Here is an 18609-nt window from a genome sequence, read left to right on the forward strand (position 1 = left end):
CCTTGAGAACTCACCCGTTCTCCAGGTTAAAGGTTTGTGAGAAAGGATTGCGTTGCGGTCAAACTCCGAGTGGCAGTCCTTACAACATCTCCAAGCGAAATTTGTTACCCGGTTTCAAAGAAGAAAAGACAGATGTTGGGCTGTCAGTGGGAGGAATACCTGGGAGGAAAGTACACACATAAATATTAAATATATATTTTAGGATCCATTAGTCCTCACCCCTGCTTAGCCCAAGGTGGAGAGAGACCAGTCTTCCAAGAAGAGCAAAAAGAGAGAAAAACACGTTTTCTACTTAGGCTGTACGTTCATAGTGAGGAGCTTTCAGGAATGAAGGGAGTTGAAGAAACATGGATAGGATTCAATCACGGGGAGCCACATTCAGCCTGCAGCCCAGCTTTAGGTGGGGTACAGGAATGGGCATGATGTAATACAAGACCTTTCCGCTCTCATCTTGCCGCCTGTGAACTCAGCTTCCTTTCTGTGAAGGCTGAAGTTTGCAGTACTTGAGGACAAATTCCTTTCCTGAGCTTTAGAGGGGCAGAACCATACAATAATACAGCATCACATTTTCTGCCCATGCCCTTTTTCGTTCTGAGAAAAATAGAAAGGGCCCACATTATATAATGTGCTCTTTTGTGTGGTATTATCAAAACGAAACATCAGTGGATTTCAAATGGCTTGATTTTTTTTTTTTTTAATCCCAGAATCAGCATAAATTTCTGTTTAGAGATTTCAAACTCCATTGTGTGTGTCTCAAATTACTGTCATTCGTCTCCTTCTGAGCCTCTAACAGTCTTTCCATAAATATTTTAACCTGGCTTTACCAGACAAAACAACCCTCTAATACAAAATAGCCCAAGGGCTAAACATGAATAGAAGAGGATATAGAACTTCCTTACCTCTTCTTGTCAGTTTTATCAAGCTGACAGGCAATATTCATTGTAGGCCCATTCTTTCTCATTTACCTCTGAGAGTGTAACAGAGCATTCTGAATAGAAATTAAGGTCATTTCTGTCAGTGACCTTATTGATTTGCAGTGCACATCCTCTTTGGCTTAGTGTAGGAAGTATTAAAAAAAAAAATACTTCACAATGCATTCGTTATAAGCATTAGGGAATTAGCATTGAACATAAGTGTGTTTTTCAGATAGATGACCTGAAAAAAGTGTGGATCATATTCTCAAGGGTCATTGTGGGAAACCTTCCTGTTTCTAATCAGTATAAAGGACCTAGATCATGAAACAGTCATAGTTATATTAAATTAACATTAAAAAAAACAAAAAAAACACAAAAAACCTTGGATAACTGTATGTGCTCAGCATGAAGCCTACATCTGTAAATGATTTAGACCTGTTACTGGTGGTGAGAGAGGTCCTCATCCCCACCTATTGCTCACGGGAGTGCAATTCTTGCAACATCCCAAGAAAAAGTTATTTCTGAGACTTGAATGGGAGGATGAGATAAAGTAGAAATCTTTATATCTGCGGAATGAAACCCCCGAGTTTCCAAGGTTTCATTTCCCTTGGTCCCACCAAGAAAGAAGTCCAATTTTGCCTTTAGCAGGGCTAAAATCAGAGCCAGTGTCCCGAATTTCCATTCCATATCTGCAACTCCAATCCAGCATAATTAAAATAAGTAAATGATAGATACAATTATGAAAATAACACATGTTAAAATATTCAGACAGCAAATAAAGTAAAATTATAAGAAACATTTTCCCCCTTTACTTAGAGATCCACTCCTTAAAATAACTATTAATTTCTGCTTTATGTAGCTGTACATTGTAGTAACTTTAAATATTTTCATTTCTATATTTCTTTGCTATCAATATAAATAGTTTTTATTTTCCCCTCTTTGTAATGTTCTATAATAGACTAATTCTTCCTTTCAGATCCTACCCCACTGTCTCTTTTATTGTATATTAGTTGTATTTGTTTTATATATTTTAGTTACTCAAAAATTTTTAAACATATTAATTGAGGTAAAAATGATATATAATATTTTGATTATTTGCTAGAAAATATAGTTTTTAAGCTGCATTTTGCATCTAGGTTGGTGACAAAATTTAGAATCAATAAACAGAATGAAATACTATAATTATGTAAATATTTTTGACTAAAGAAGAATTTCCATTTTCAGCATCCAGCTATCCACACCAATTCTAAAACATACTCGGTAGCTTTTTTAGTTTTTTAATTCTAGGTTCTCAAAATACCTGGTTTTCCCGTTGTTTTAAAAAAAAATTGTTTTTGAGCCCTGGCTGGTTTTGTTCAATAGTTAGAGCGTTGGCCTGTGGTCCAGAGAGACCCGGGTATGGTTCCCGCTAAGGGCACGTACCTCGGTTGCAGTTTGTTCCCGGCCCTGGTTGGGGCATGCAGATGGCAACCACTTGATATGTCCCTTTCATGTCGATGTTTCTCTCTCTCTCTCTTCCTCTCTCTCCCTCCTACTCTATCTGAACAAAAAACAAAAAAAAGTCCTCGGGTGAGGATGAAAATAAATAAATAAATAAATAACTTTTTAAAAAATTGTTTTTGAGTAATTGAAGCTTTATACAAATCTATGCATATTTTTCTTTAAAAAAAACACAAAAAAAACTTATAAGAAGATCGACCAGGTAAGAAATGTTGGTTTTCATATAATTTTGTGTCAGAACTAGTGTTCAGTTTTGAAGAATATAAGTCTGGTGCTAATTTGAATCTTCTTCTCTCAGGAAAATGTTTTTTCATTAAAAATGTTAAGTTTTTCTCTTAATGGCTAGAATTGAAATTTCATAGCATTTTATCCGTATGGTGCTCTGGTCATTGATTCTGCTTGGTCTATGTGGGCCCAATCAAGTTCATCTTTTTTCTAACTTTGAGAACTTTCTTCTCTGAAATCCTCCCCTGAATATGCTGAAACTACCTTTTAGCAGATGTTGGACTCAATGACTCAGTGCTGGACTCCAAGAATATTAGCTTTTCTCTTATATTTTGTATTTATATCTTTATGCTTTATGCTATAATAGAGACTTTTGATATTACTCTTATGTTACCAGCTTGTTTCTCATTTGTGACCATTTAATTATTTTAGTTCAGCAAATATATATATATATATTTATTTCTTGTATATTTTGTTCTCTGATGCTTTTTTTCTAAGTAGTCTGTGCTTATTTTATGGATATGTTATCTTTCTAAATATCTCTGATATTAATAATATGAATGAATTAAAAGTTCATTTACTTATCTTTTTATCTTGGGAGTTAGTTCTGTTTGTTGATATTAATCCTGCTCTCTTTTTCAATATTCAAATTACTGTTGATTAATAGAAGTGGCAGGTACTGTTTCATCTATAAAAGGTTATGATTGACTTCTCAGCAGGTCTCCTCCTTGACTTGTATGGGTGACTGCAGATTGGCATAAGTGCACAGATGATGATGCTAAGTGGTTACATTCTTTTTTGAGAACTTTGTAGAGTACATACAGGCAGATTTTTTTTTTTTCTCTCACTGTTGCAGAAGTAAGAAATGCTTTTACTTTGACAGCAGAGATATTTGAAGTTTTCACTTTTGGCTAGAGCTGCATTTTCTTTCTTCTTTCTATTCCATTTCTCCCTCTTCCCCAAATATCCATAATAGGAATCTCCAGTAGATTTCTAATACCCTCTAGAAAATATTTTCTGAGCCTTGGTGTGGGCAGTTCAAAGAAAGAATGGCCTGAGTTACTCAAATTTTTTGTGCACAGTTCTTCAGTTATTTATCTTCCTATTTGATCAATGATGCACAAATGCCTTTCAATGTGTTGACTCTGACCTGAAGCATCTTCTAGAGATTGCTGAAAGAATGTATATCAGACTGTGGTTGCCTCTGTGGTTGCAGCTCTAATATACCCACTCATTTAATCTTTATAGCAACCTTTGATACTGGGATTAGCATTAATCTTATTTTAAAACTGAGTTGTGACACCGTGTACCTATGATTTATCACACAGCAAGTAAATAGCGGAGACGTGATTTGATATATTAGTGCATGGCATGAAATAAGTGAATATAACTGCTTGCCATTATTATTATTATTAAATTCTTTGAAGGTATATAGCATTCTTAGCTGGAAATTATGAAATTTTCATTATATTGTTTATATGTAAGTATTTGTTAAGAAATTGATTGTATCAATAGAGACCATTTTTTATGTCTGTATTCTTCATTATATATGTTGAACTGTACAGTATGGCATCAACTAGCTACATATGCCTATTTAAATGCATAGTTAAGTAAAATAAAGTGAAATTAAGAGCCCATTGTTGATTAAGAGAGACCCCCACCCCCACCCCCACAACAAACCTTGCTCAGTATGGTCCGTGTGAACACCAGAATGAGTATTCAGACTAAGAATGCAAGAGAGATTTGGGAACTGTAAGGATATTAGTGATAGATTCCTTTTATTTTATAGATTTACCCAGGACATGCTTAACCCTGAGTGAACTTTATACTCATTGCCTGTATCATTATCTTCTGAGGCACCAGATAATATTCAGATTTCTGAACTCAATATCAGGTCTGTGGAACTAAAATCATTAAGTGTGTGACTTGGAAATCTATATTTTTAACCAGCTCCCTTAGACTTTTTATGTACTCTTAAGTTTTGAGAGCCATTGCACTAAGTGATTAACATAATAAATAGATAGGACATTTGGAATTAGTCACTGTTTATGAGAATTTTGTGTGCTACTCACATTCTCAGTATTTACTTTACTGTTTTTCAGGTAATTAGTTTTAGTTCTGTCAGTGATCAATATTAGCTATTAATTTATGCCATCATTTGAATGTTTGAAAATAAACAAATCATACGTTTGTGATTACCATTTATTTTATTAGTCACAAATTTGTTTTGACATTTCATTAATTCAATAGACTTTTATTTAAATGATAATGCCTACCTTCCATTTATAATGGCCTTACTTCTGATTTTAAAGACATTGAGCAGTAATGTTATAATAAAAATTAAGCAATTGTAAATATAGCCAAAATAAAATTCTAGAAAAAGCAAACAATTCCTAATAGTCAAATTCTCAAATAATATTTTAAAAAATACTTATATTATTTAACCAATGCTTCACTATCTACATTTTGAAAATGATTCACATAGAATCATTAAAATTAAATTGAAAGTATAGTTATGAAATTTTATTTTCTACCAATAGCTTTGGGAAAAATAACTGAATTCAATGCAAATACCTGGTATAGAATCATGGCTTCTCTATGAAAATGCATAACTGTAAAATACTAAGAAAGGGTGATAGTATTAAAAACTATGCAGAAAACCACACAATAAAATATTTTTAAAAAGTAAATACTTTTAAATCTAGGGCATTTTTAGTGATTTACTTAAAAGCGTATAGTAGAATGTTGAATATTGGATAAGAATATATTCTTAAATAGAACACAAAAATGCATGAACTGAAAAGAGAAATATTGGAACTAAGATATGGTGTTCATCAACTGACAACATGAAGATGGTGGTAAAATTGCAAGCCATATAACAGGAATATGTTTGCAAGATATGAAAGCAATTTTATTCCTTCAAAAACATAATGAATTTACATAAATTTAAAAGTAGATACAAACCATCTCACAGAAATAGGCAAAAGAATTCAATAGTCACTTCATGTAAAACTTAATAGCCAATAAATATGTGAAGACATGTTCCACCCTTTAGTCATTAAACAAATTCATAGTAAAACTTACAAAAAAATATCACCACACACACAGTACACAACTAGTGACTAAACTGTGGATATACATGATTAAATACATGAAAAATTAAAACAGACAATGCTGAATGTTGACAAATATGAAGCAATGGAAAATGTCATACATTAGAGGCGCTACTATAAGGTGGTGCAAAATTCTAGCAAGTTCTGATAATGTAAACTGGTTCAGCTACTTTGGAAAATTGTCACTATCTCTAAAACTGAAAATATACATAGCTTATTACTTAAGCATTTCACTCCCAGGCATACATATACCACAGAAGTACATACACATATATCCCACAATACGTACTTGAGAATGTTTGTGGCAGTTTTATTTGTAATAGCATCACACTGGAAACCATCCAGATTTCCATCCCTATAAAATAATTGTTATATATTCATGAAATAAGTACACTGCAGCTGTTGAAAATTAAAAAAAAAAAAAAAGATGAATCTCACAAGTACAATATTGGGCAAAAGAAGCAAATGCAAAATAGTATAATATTGTTTAATCCCACGTATATAAAGTCCAAAAACAACTTTTTTATAATGGGTTTGATGCCAGAATGCAGGTGTTATGAAATCCACTGCTAAATCGAATCCAAAATGGGAAAGGAAAAGATTCATATCAATATCATTGTCATTGGACACATAAATTTGGGCATGTCTACCATTACTGCCCTTCTGATCTACAAATGTGGTGGGATAAACAAAAGAACCATCAAAAACCATAAGAAGGAAGCTGCCAAGCTGCCTTATAGCTAGAAGAGATATTAGGAAATCATTAAGGAGGTCAGCGCCTATATTAAGAAAATTGGCTACAACCCTGACAGAGTAGTATTTGTGTCAATTTCTGATTGGAATGGTGACAACATGCTGGAGCCAAGTGCTAATATGCCTTGGTCCAAGGGATGGAAATTCACCCATAAAAATTGCAGTGCCAGTGGGACCACACTGCTTGAAGCTCTGGATTGCATCCTACCACCAGCTCAACTGACAAGCCCCTGCATCTGCCCCTCCAAGGGTGTCTACAAAATTGATGTTTTTGTTATTGTGCCTGTGAGCCTAGTGGAGACTGGTGTTCTCAAACCCAGCATAGTGGTCACCTTTGCCTCATATTACAACTGAAGAAAAGTCTATTGAAATGCAGCATGAAGCTTTCAGAGAAGCTCTTCTGGGACCATGTGGGCTTCATTGTCAAGAACGTGTCTGTCAAGGATGTTTCTCATGGCAATGTGGCTAGTGACAGAAAACATGACCCACCAATGGAAGCAGCTGGCTTCACGGCTCAGGTGATTATCCTCCACTATCTAGGCCAAATCAGTGCTGGATATGCACTTGTGCTGGACTGTCACACAGCCCACAGTGCTCGCAAATTTGCTGAGCTGAAAAAGACTGATCGTCATTCTGGGAAAAAGCTGAAAGATAGTCTAAAGTTTATGAAATCTGAGGATGCTGCCATTGTTGATATGTTTTTTGGCAAGCCTATCTGTGCTGAGAGCCTCTCTGACTATCCTCTTCTGGGTTCTTTTGCTGTTTGTGATATGAGACAGACAGTTGCTGTGGGTGTCATTAAACAGTGGACAAGATGGCAGTTGGAACTGGCAATGTCACCAAGCCTGGCCAGAAAGCTCAGAGGCTAAATGAGTATTATCCCTATTATCTGCTACCCTAGTCTTAATTGGTGATGTAAGGATGGTCTCATGACTCTTTGTCTCAATTGACCATTTAAGTTTAACAGTAAAAGATTAGTTAATCATTACAATGCATAGCAAAACCTTTAAAAGGAAAGGAAAATGTTTTGTGGACCATTTGGCTTTGTGTGTGTGGGCAGGGGTGGGGGGCAGTTATTAGTTCTTAAAATCAGTACTTTTTAGTGCAAACAGAATTTCGAGACCCATTACAACACAATGGAATTTTTTGTTAAATGAGAAGAAAAAGTCTCAGACAGACACAATTTATATTTTGAAAGAAGTCAGAATAATAGTTTCCTTGGGAAGAAAGGGTGAGCCTGGCAATTGGGACAGTGCAGGAGGGGAAGTTCTGAAGAAACTTGTTGCAATTTGTTTAACTGGGTAGTGGTTTCATAATTTTATTCACTTTGTGATGACTCATTCAGCTATAGACTTATTAATATTTTTTAACCTTTATTTTTATTTAGTTTAGCAAGAGAGAGAGACAGACACAGAAACATCGATGAGCAAGAACATGGATTGGCCATATGCATGCTCCCCAAATGGGAATTTGGTCCACAACCTGGGCATGTGTCCTGACTAGAAATTGAACCAGCGACCTCTTGGTGCATGGGTCGATGCTTAACCACTGAGCCACACCAGCCAGGCTAGACTATAATTTGCAATTTTGTTATGGAGCTTATACTTCGAAAAGTAATTTAGCTTACGATATCATTATTATTGTATAACTCAACAACTATAGTCCAGATGCAAAAAATTAATCAACAAATTGGGCCAAACAAATTTTAAACTTGTGGTACATTTAACAAAAACAATTTTTTTTTTTGGTCTGAGATGGTTTCACTTCTATAGTTTAAAACAACATAAAATAAAATAATGTTAAATTAAGTAAAAAAGATGATAGTGTAGAAGAATCTCTAAATTTTGTCATTTTACTTGGTATGTAGAGTTCTTGTCTATGATCGTGTTCATGCATATTCTTCTTTAGTAAAATACAGTTCAATTCACAATATGTTTATTAAATTATTAAGTGCAAGAGGCACTGTGATTGGGAACAGATAAGGTCCTGACCTTACATTTATCTCAAGGAAGTAGCCATCTAAATGGATATTTAAGGAACGTTCACTCTTTTATATTTAATATGTTTTCATACTTTGATGTATAATTTCAATACAAGGCACAAAGTAATCATTATTGCAAGGGTCCAATGTCTGTGTCCTTTTTATATTTAGAGGAAAGAAAAATCTCTTTAATGTAAAGGTGAAATTCATGCTAGTTTAAAAATTGTGTCAGTGTGAAAGCTATTGGAAAGGATTTTAAGGGATTGGGGAAAGGCTGTACTTGTTACAGGAAGTCATTAAGGGTAAGAGTGAGACAAGGGCCCTCCAGGAAAAGATGCTTACTTGAGCTGAAAAGGAACTGTTGAAAACTGCTGGATATTTCCAAATAACAGCTGGTCATACTGTTTGCCTACTTTGTGAAATAAAAATCGGAAAGCAATGTAAGACAAGATTTTGAATCTAAGGGGGCTACTTTATAAGGAATTTTTTTCAAGTAGGATAAAGATTATGTATTTAATTTGTTAGGCTCTTATAGAGGGATCTCTTTGAAAGTTTTTATTTAAGATAGTCTGTTTAGGAGTATTAAATTACTACTGACATTTTATGGATTAGAAAAGAAGGCTTACAGTAAATTGACCTTTCAGGAGGATATAATAATAGTATAGATGAGAGTAAATAGGCACATCACTTTGAACAATAAAGACAAGAATAGAAAAAAAAAAATCCTAAGGCAATTGTACATAATGCCCTCATAGTCCAAGGTCCATCTATGTTATAGCAAATGTCAAGATTTTTTTTTTTTTTTGGGCTGAATAATATTCCATTATGTGTGTGTGTGTATCACATTTTCTTTATCTATCAATGGACACTATTCATCAATGAACACTTAGGTTGTTCCCATGTCTTCACTGTTGTAAATAATTCTGTAATATACAGGGGGGTGAATAATCTTTTTGAGTTAGTGTTTTCATTTTCTTTGGATAACTACTCAGAGGCCTTACTGTTTGAGTGGAAATTAGGGAAGATTAACTGGCATCTAAAATAGCTTCAAAGTTTTGAGATATTTGTGAGTAGGTATTAAGTACAGAAAAAGTTAGACCTAGACAAGGCCTAACTTGTCTTCCAAAATGGAAGTTTTTGATCATGTTCATAGGAACTCTTGAAAATTTTGTAATATGACTTATTTTCTTTGTCACTATAATGCAACTATAATGCAACTCTCAAATCATTATTTATGTCTTAGAATAGAAGATCTTTTGTAATCCTTCCTTCTTTGACTTTGTTCAACATTTGTACTGTTGATTCCCTCTCCCTCCTGAAAGCCAGTTTCATGCAGGTTTAGATCTCCATACTCTCTGATGAATCTTTCTCTTAGCTCAGATTCTATGTTGGATCTTCTTTCTAAAGTCTTCTACTGATGATTAGGTCACTTCAACTATTATTTTGTGTGACACATTTTATTTTATTAAATTCCATTATAAGTGCAAATCTGTATTGGTATTAACAGCTTTATGTAAATAACCCATTCACTTTTGAAACTTAATAAGTCTGTAAACAAACTTGTTATTTTTTTCAATATCTGATATTCTTCTAGCTTACTTTTGTTTTCTATAGGACACCATTTGTCTTGTTTGAAATTGTTCACTTTTTTTCCAAAATATTTTGAGATTATGTGTCTCAAAGGATTAGTGGGAGCAACAGATGTGTAAATTCTCAGATAGAATGAAAGCAGATGGGAGTTGGAGCCTATGACCATGTGATTAGAGGACTTCTGAGAAACATTATGACATGTAGTGAAACTTCCTCAACCGGAAGAATGAAGGGGATACACATTTAGCTAACATCTTTAACGCTCCATTTGATAAGGATTACTCTACTTGTAAACTCTTCTAGACCTCTGAGTTGTAAGCGTCTGAGTGCCAAGGAATTCTGCAGTTATCTGACTTCCATGTCTCCAAGAAACCTCGGGGCAGAAAGAGACTCACAGTAGGCAGCAAAGGCAGGCACACTTGAGTTACACCTGCAAGAAGCTGGCCTATGCTGCTCAAAATCCTTAGAGCTAGTTGCTGCTGTCATTGCCAAAATAAGAGAGGAGTGGAGAGAATGTGAAGCAGTGAGTAAGAAGGGTCTGGCTCATTGTCAGTATCCTACATTTTAACAGACCAGATTACTTTCATACTTGTTTATTTTAATCAAGCTAATCTGGACTTTCAGGTACCTTTCTTCCCATTTTGCCTATCCGAATCCCACTTACCTTTTAATTTCCAGTTCATATTATCTTTCCTTGATTTTGTTCCATTAATAAGAAGCCATTTCCTCCTCCTAACTCTTATATCCTAATACAGTCATCTCTGTTTGTGCTACTTAAATGAATTTTAGTTAAAGACAAGAATATGTTTCTCTTCCTTGTAGTGTTTGATTCTATCCCAATTAATGAGGTGGTAAAAATTTGTCATGATGATATTATATCTGTGACAAGGTACTCATTCCATTTGAACCTCAGCTGTCTTATCTGTATAATCTGGGTTAGTATCTATTCTGCTAGGTTATTTTGAGACAGTGTAGGGGTAACATCTAGATTCCAACTTTACTGAAAAAACTGTGACTCCTTGCTTTCGGTAAAATTCCATCGTTGAAATTAACCTAACCACATCTTTAAAGGAAAGACTACATGACAATAACATCCTTTCTTAACAGCATGTTCTGCAAAATAGTTGTTTTGTCAGTTAAATGGTAACTGGAATATTTGTGTAAGCATTATTTTATAGGCTCTTGGAGTGGTCTGCTGACCATGGAAATCTTATGAGTACCCTGGGATCAACCACCAGCAGATGACAATCATGGGACAACTGACTTCATCCTCTGAGGATGAGGACTGTGCCCACCCCAAGTCCCCTGTATAAGCCATCCACAAGAACCCTTCGGGGAGCTTCTCTTTTCTGGTCAACTCCCTTGTGGACAAGCCCTTTTCAGTAAACTGAGTTCAGTGTACATTCCTATGATATTGAGACTCGAGCACCTGGCATTCAAGGTCTGGTAACAATTTCAAGTTTTAAATAATAAACTATCAGTAATGTGCCTGCATAGAATAAATCCTGTTTGAAAGTTCCCCTCCCACTTGCAAGACCACACTAGAGACTAGGGAATTGATTGTGTTTGTTTTTTTCTTTATGTTCCCTTGAAGTAATTCATTGCAATTTAGTTGTTCACAGCTAAGCAATATTTTGATCTCCAGTGAGGATGACATGTTTTTCAGCTTACCTAATTCCTTGATTGCCACAGGGTCACGTGGTAGGCACTGGGGGGAGGGGTGGTGCAGACTTGGGATAAAGCTGATGCTGAGGCAGATGGAGTAGGGAGCAGAATGATCCCACTGACTGCCCTGCTTCTGCAGCCTCCTCTATTAAACTTCTAGGTTGTGAAACAATGCATTTCCTAATTTTTCAGGACTGAGTTGGGTTTTCTAGTTCTCACTGTTTAAAGTATCTAAAATAACACATACTTCAATTTAACATTACTGATGTTTAGTCTTTCAATTTATCCCGGGCGCCGCCGCTGTCCCCTCCATCAGGTCAGGTGTTGGCAAAATATTAAACTTCAGGCAACACAACAGCCTTAGAGAAATGTGACTCAGTGTGCAGGAGGGAACAACGCTGGGCCCCTCCACTGCGCACAGCATTTGTTCTGCTCTCAAGACTCCCCACAGCATTTGAAGCTTTATATCCCTGGAGGCTACTGCCCATATGTTCACATTTATTACCAACCTGCAGTTTCCAGGCATCTGCTCAATTACAATTTTGAGTGCTCAAAGGTGATTTCATTTGTGTATAAAAAGTAGACTTTTTGCCCCTCATTAAGTTACAATGGCATTGCACCACTGCGTAGAGTTTACATATAGGTATATTAAAAGAATCCATAGAGCTAAGAGGATTAGAAGCTCATGGGTAGGAGGTGAGGAGTCAGGTTGTGTTCCTGTGCTTATTGTTTTCTCTCAGAACAATGAGCAGATTCTCTACTCTGAGAGAAAAGGAAGTTTCAATGAATTAGTTTTGCTTCTGTCTAAAGCCCATATGTCTTTTTAACCCCAAGGAACATATCACGGAGTATGTAGGAGAATACTGGCAACATATAAAAGGTGATAAAGGCCACAGAGCTACAGATGTTCCCCAATCCCTTGCAAGCTGATTCTGCAAGGTAACTCCCTTTCTACAAAGCTTCTCCTTTGTTCTGTAGCAACACCTGATTAGATAGCACTGCCAGCAACATTGTTGGCTGTCCTTGGTTAGCTTCTCTTGTCAGTGCAGTTGAGTTATCAAATGGTGTAAGTGTTATGCCAATACCGTTTCAGTAGAAAACACTAGCCATGCAAAGGCTAAGGCAAATCATTTTCCAACTAACTGCTGGCAGCTCGCTCTTATAGATAAAGACCAGGTCTCTCCACAAAGCACTGAAGCAGCAAATTTAAAAGGAGGCAAATAGAATATAGGCTATTTGGCATCAGAGATAAAACAGTTCATTACCTGCTTAATGTTTGCATTTTCCTGGTGTAAAGCAAGCATAAAATTATAGATAACAAAGTGACATTTAATAGGCACTGGACATTTCAAGAGAAATGTAGCCATTAAAGACGTTTCTTCTCCATTCCTGGAAAAATTAAGGGGAATTGGAAGGAATTATATTAGGTACAAATCTCAAAGCCAGAAAGCAGAGAGGAGAGAATAAAGTCTAGCCCCAGTTCTATGAATTATAAATGATGGAAATCTGGAAAAACCACTTTCCTCCTTGTAGGGACTTACTTTTTAACTGTGTTATACAGAAATCAAAACAGCTGTGTTCTCTACTGCACAAGTTGTGGCAAAATTGGTATGAAATCACCTATGTAAAAATGTGTTAAAACCGCTAAAGCATAATAGCAAAATTTAAGCCACTCATTTGCATGAAGATCTACTACATTACCTTGAGTTTGCAATTCAGTGTAATAACCTGACAGCAACAATGGCATGGAACATGCAGCTGAGACTGAGACAGTCACAATTTAGAGAAACACTATGCCTAACATAACCCAGCCTCTCAGAGTTAAGAGGCGCTTTAGAAACTATCTAGTCCATTTATAGCTCTCTGTCAAATCTCTCTGTCTGTATTTGGACACGTCCTGTGATAGGGAGGTCAGTATTTATTTCTCTAAGCCCACTCTCTGCTCTCAGAAGTGAATTTTTCATGCGATGCATAAACACAGGGTTTTAAAAGAGTTCAAGCCCTTGCTTTGCATTCATTATTGTCCTAATATTCTGCAAGTTAGTATCAGATTCAACTGCTGCATTAAGAAAAGTGTAATAATAATGCTAAACATGGCATGGGGTTATTATGAGTACCCACGCCTTTCACAGATGCGGATGATTATTCTGGAGGGAGAATTCATCTTATCTTGTTAGGTATGTTATCTTATTTATTGACTGGACACATGCTGTGAAAATAGGGCCAAAGATATGTGCCATTTAAATCTTCTTAAGGACTTTTCAGAGATGTACCATTCATAAATGTTACCTTGAGAAAAAAGGTTATTCCAGTGGCATTGAGAGAAAATGAGAGAATATACATGAACTCTTAAATCTCCTTAACAAAGCTTTGTGAAATGTCACTGTCTATTTTCTTTAAAACATAATACAACAAAAACATAATACAAAAACAAGTATTTGGACATTGATAATCATCAGTGACTTATAGAATAGAATGCAGGCCAGTAATTTTACTTTCAAAAGGGGGATGCTAAAGTTATTTGGCATGACTAGACACAGACTGCAGTGAACCATAATTGTAATGTAGATAATTTATTCTGTCCCTTTTCTACCTACCTCTTGCCTTCCTCTCTGTTCTCTGTGCACCCGTAAGACTTCCCACCTTCCCACTCTGGTATTCACCCTAGTCAAGGAACTTCTATTGTTCCTTAATAGGGACCTCAACTAATTCAATGAACATCAAAAAATTATTTGTTTGTGTCCACCTCTCAAAGTCTTTATTCAGTAACTTCATCTATAAAATGATGACAAAAATATTATAGCTTTGTTTAAGAATGAAATAAGAAAATCCATATAAAGCTTTTAGCATATTTTCTCACTCATGGTAAGGTTCAATGATTTCTAGATATAATTGCAATAGCATAATTAAGGTGCAGTTTTATGCTATGCTTTTAAAAGTTAGATCTGTAAATAGAAATAGCTTTAAAGCCAGAATGACTGTATTTGAAATGTTGTTTCATCTGGTTTTGGGGCACTTAGGCATTATTTTAACTGAGGAATTTTTGCTTTTATGTGTGGAACACAGGCGGAAAATAGCACCTACCTCACAGTGTTATTGTGAGAGTTAGGTGAGAAAATCCTTTACTAAAAGTCTGTGCAAAGAATGACATTCGGAACTGTAGGGTGAAAACAACAGCAATAACAAAACATTTGCACAGGAATTAGGAGAGAACTTTATTTTTATTTATTTTTTTATTGATTAATTTTTGTTACAGATGATTCTCCTTTCCCCCCCACTGATTCCCCCCTCCCCCTTCCCTCCCCGCCCCTTCCCCAGATTGTTGTCCATGTCCACTGTTCATGCATACATGCGTATAAGTTCTGTGGTTCATCCCTCCCCCACCTCCCCACTTTTTAGGGGATTGTCAGTCTGTACCCCGCTTCCGCATCTCTGGGACTACCCCATTCCTCAAACAGTTATGTTCATTATATTCCACAAATAAGTGAGATCATATGAAATTTGTCTTTCTCTGTTTGGCTTGTTTCACTTAGGATGATACTTTCCAGGTCCCTCCATGTAGTCTCAAAGGATAAGAGATCTTTCTTTCTTACCGCTGCGTAGTACTCCATTGTGTATATGTACCACTGCTTTTTGATCCATTCGTCTACTGATGGGCACTTGGGCTGTTTCCAGATCTTAGCGATTGTAAATAGTGCTGCTACAAAGATGGGGGTACATATATTCTTTCTGATTGGTGTTTTATGCTTCATGGGGTATATTCCTAGAAGTGGGATCACTGGGTCAAATGGAAGATCAATGTTTAATTTTTTGAGGTAACACCATATTGTTTTCCACAGTGGCTGCACCAGTCTGCATTCCCACCAGCAGTGTACTAGAGTCCCCTTTTCTCCACACCCTCGCCAATACTTGTTGTTTGATGATTTGTTGATGGCGGCCATTCTGACAGGTGTAAGGTGATACCTCATTGTTGTTTTGATTTGCATCTCTCTGATGATTAGTGATGATGGGCATTTCTTCATATGTTTCTTAGCCATTTTTATGTCCTGTTTGGAGAGGTGTCTATTTAGTTCCTCTGCCTATTTTTTAATTGGATTCTTTGTCTTCCTTTTGTGGAGTTGTATGAGCACTCTATATGTATTGGAAATTAACCCCTTATCTGATATATCATTGGCAATTATGCTCTCCCATACAGTGGGTAGCCTTTCCGTTTTGATGATTGTATCTTTCACTGTGCAGAAGCTTTTGAGTTTGATGTAGTCCCATGTGTTCATTTTCTCCTTTGTTTCTATTGCCTTAGGTGATGTGTCAGTAAAAATTCTGCTGCGTATGATGTCTGAGATTTTGTTGCCCACAGTCTCCTCTAGGATTTTTATGGATTCATGAGTTACATTTAAGTCTTTTATCCATTTTGAGTTTATTTTGGGGTAGGGTGTAAGTTGATGGTCTAGTTTCATTTTTCTGCAAGTAGCTGTCCAATTTTCTCAGCACCATTTATTAAAGAGGCTGTCCTTACTCCACTGTATGCTCTTGTCACTTTTGTCAAATATTAATTGAGCATATTGCCTTGGGTCCATTTCTGGGTTCTCTATTCTGTTCCACTGGTCTATATACCTGTTCTTGTGCCAGTACCAGGCTGTTCTGATTATAGTGGCTTTGTAGTATAACCTGAAATCTGGTATTGTGATCCCTCCAACTTTGTTCTTCCTTTTCAAGATTGCTGTGGCTATTTGAGGCCTTTTTCGGTTCCATATGAACTTTTGAAGTAATTGTTCTATTTCTGTGAAGTATGCTGTTGGTATTTTGATGGGGATTGCGTTGAATCTATATATTGCTTTGGGTAATATGGACATTTTAATGATGTTAATTCTTCCAATCCATGAACAGGGTATGTGCTTCCACTTTTTTATATCTTGCTCTATTTCTTTTTTCAAAGGCCTGTAGTTTTCTGCGAATAGGTCCTTTATTTCTTTGGTTAAGTTTATTCCTAGGTATCTTAATTTTTTTGCCTCAATTGTAAATGGGATTGTTTGCTTAGTTTCTCTTTCTGTGAGTTCATCATTGGTGTATAAGAATGCCATCGATTTCTTGATGTTAATTTTGTATCCTGCTACTTTGCCAAATTCATTTATTAAGTCTAGTAAACTTTTGGTGGAGTCTTTGGGGTTTTCTATGTACAGTATCATGTCATCTTTAAATAATGACAATTTCACTTCCTCCTTTCCAATTTGGATCCCTTTTATTTTTTCTTCCTGTCTGATTGCTGTGGCTAAGACTTCCAGTACTATGTTAAATAGGAGTGGTGAAAGTGGGCATCCTTGCCTTGTTCCTGTTCTTAAGGGAAATGCTTTTAGTTTTTGCCTATTGAGTATGATGTTGGCTTTAGGTCTTTCATATATGGCCTTTATTATGTCTAGATATGATCCCTCTATTCCCACACTGCTGAGCGTTTTTATCAGAAATGGATGCTGGATTTTGTCGAAGGCTTTTTCAGCATCTATTGATATTATCATGTGGTTTTTATTCTTCATTTTATTTATGTGGTGTATCACATTTATGGATTTGCGAATATTGTACCAGCCTTGCATCCCTGGGATGAATCCCACTTGGTCATGGTGGATAATTTTTCTGGTGTATTGCTGGATTCGATTTGCTAGTATTTTGTTCAGGATTTTGGTATCTATGTTCATCAGGGATATTGGCCTGTAGTTTTCTTTCTTTGTTGTATCTTTTTCTGGTTTTGGAATTAGAATTATGCTGGCTTCATAAAACGAGTTTGGAAGTCTTCCTTCTTCTTGAATTTTTTTAAATAGTTTGAGGAGAATGGGTATTAGTTCTTCTTTGAGTGTTCGGTAAAACTCCCCCGTGAAGCCATCCGGACCTGGGCTTTTGTTTGCTGGAAGAGTCTTGATTACATCTTCAATTTCTCTGTTGTTATTGTTCTGTTCAAGTTTTCAATCTCTTCCTGATCCAGTTTTGGGAAACTATGTGTTTCTAGAAATTTGTCCATTTCGCTTAGATTTTCGAATTTGTTGCCGTATAATTGTTCATAGTAGTTGTTAACGATCTTTTACATTTCTGTGGTGTCAGTTGTTATCTATCCTCTTTCATTTCTGATTTTATGTATTTGGAGGAGAGAACTTTATTAATCTTAACTTTCTTTCTGATCTTCTATTTCTGCTTTCAGGAAAACACTCAGGTTAATATTTCCTCATCAAATATTTAACTTATTAACAAATGACATAGATCTTACTGTATTTCTTTGGTGGGAGATAATAGAGATAAGAACATGTCATAATGGAATGACTCACACCTTCACATTCTCTCTTTCTTAACACATGGTATTATTATTAGAGTTTTCTCTAATCCAGTTGTTTTCAGTTTGCTCCTGCCATTCACCCTCCTTGTTAGTGATTCAACAGAAACAAGATGATGTAAATGGTGTGCTGTGTTCTTTCCTCTCCTTAACTTGTATAAGTGGAGAGGGTAGCCCCAATGAGCTGAGGAACAAAGAATAGGGTTGATTTACAAAATTGAATTGGGTAGCGTTAATAGAAGTTAATGTTAAAAACTGAGTATTAAACAACTCAGTCATTGAATATTTATCACAGTATTTCAAAGTTTTCATCTGGATTCTAACATTATTTATTTAAAACTCTCTGTAATATTTTAAATATCTGTTTCCTACTTCACAGAGACTACTTAAGACAGGAAAAACAGCAACACTGAAATCACCATGTACAGTTGTCACTTTTCTGGCTGCCTAGCCTCTGAAAGTCCTTAATATATTTAGGCAGCTGCTGCCATTCATTCATTTACCAATTAATTGATTTAACAAATACATGGAATGCAATGTGAACATGGGCCT

The 18609-nt window shown here is 35.8% G+C and overlaps 1 pseudogene; it reads left to right on the forward strand.

The window, feature by feature from the left end:
• The window catches only part of LOC118615465, an 81896-nt pseudogene extending 74490 nt beyond the window's left edge, over nt 1-7406 (forward strand).
• The last annotated feature ends 11203 nt before the right edge of the window (nt 7407-18609 follow it).

This window comes from Molossus molossus, unplaced genomic scaffold, assembly GCF_014108415.1.
Source record: "Molossus molossus isolate mMolMol1 unplaced genomic scaffold, mMolMol1.p scaffold_m16_p_1, whole genome shotgun sequence".
NCBI lineage: Eukaryota > Metazoa > Chordata > Mammalia > Chiroptera > Molossidae > Molossus > Molossus molossus.